Source organism: Dioscorea cayenensis, chromosome 8, assembly GCF_009730915.1.
Source record: "Dioscorea cayenensis subsp. rotundata cultivar TDr96_F1 chromosome 8, TDr96_F1_v2_PseudoChromosome.rev07_lg8_w22 25.fasta, whole genome shotgun sequence".
In the NCBI taxonomy this organism is placed as follows: domain Eukaryota; kingdom Viridiplantae; phylum Streptophyta; class Magnoliopsida; order Dioscoreales; family Dioscoreaceae; genus Dioscorea; species Dioscorea cayenensis.
This window is the reverse complement of record NC_052478.1, coordinates 4132805-4133734: the sequence shown is the minus strand read 5'-3', so window position 1 is coordinate 4133734 and position 930 is coordinate 4132805. Positions and strand designations below refer to the sequence as shown.

The window sequence follows — 930 nt, the reverse complement described above, 5'->3', positions numbered from 1 at the left end:
ATGTATCAACATTAAATGTGTAGACGATTTTTTTATGAATTACTTTTGTAATTTAAATTTGGGTGTGAAGGTTGAAAGATTTATGATAAAATAAAACTTATTAAATTGGCACCGCAACAACATGTGGCTGTAGTTTAGTGGTAAGAATTCTACGTTGTGGCCGTAGAGACCTGGGCTCGAATCCCAGCAGCCACACTTCGATTTTTCCCCTTGAAAATAATTTTTCTCACTTTTTCCAAGATAAAGAAAAGTAGTTTCGTGGTATTCACAGTGTATATATATATTTTTTTTTTCTCACATTTTCCAAGGAATAAAGAAAAACAGTTTCGTGTTATTTACAGTGTGTATATATATATATATATATATATATATATATTATGTTTAAAACATTTTTTTTTACAGAAGCAACAAACATCTCCCACAAAAACGTTAGTCAATAGATAGATAAATATTAATTAATTATAATGATTTATTGAATTTTAAAAATTTATTAACTCAGTCAAACATCACATAAGTGGTTAAAGTACTATTAAATATTCACAGTGTATAGGTATATTATTTAATTTTTTTTTTACAAAAACAACAAACGCCTCCTACAAAAAATTTATCAATAGATAAATAAGTATAGTGATATACCAATTATAGTGATTTATTGACTTTTACGAATTTATTAACTCGGTCGAATATCATATGAGTGATTAAAGTCATATTATGTATACATCCAAGAGATTTTTTAAAACAAACCAAACTAATAAATTCCATTGTAATATAAAGATTAAAGAAACTATAATCTATCACTAGTAATCCAATAAATAGTGAATTAAAAATATTTTTATAATATTACCACAATATCTACATAGTATTATAATAGTATTATTGAAAAAAAAAATTGGACCCTGGGTGTCTTTATTCACCGTTCAAGTATCAATC

The 930-nt window shown here is 25.3% G+C and overlaps 1 non-coding gene across 1 annotated transcript; it reads left to right on the top strand.

Moving 5' to 3' along the window:
• The first annotated feature begins 123 nt into the window (after positions 1-123).
• On the top strand, positions 124-195 carry TRNAH-GUG. The gene has a single exon. It is a non-coding gene; the product is annotated as a tRNA-His (tRNA).
• Positions 196-930: the final 735 nt, after the last annotated feature.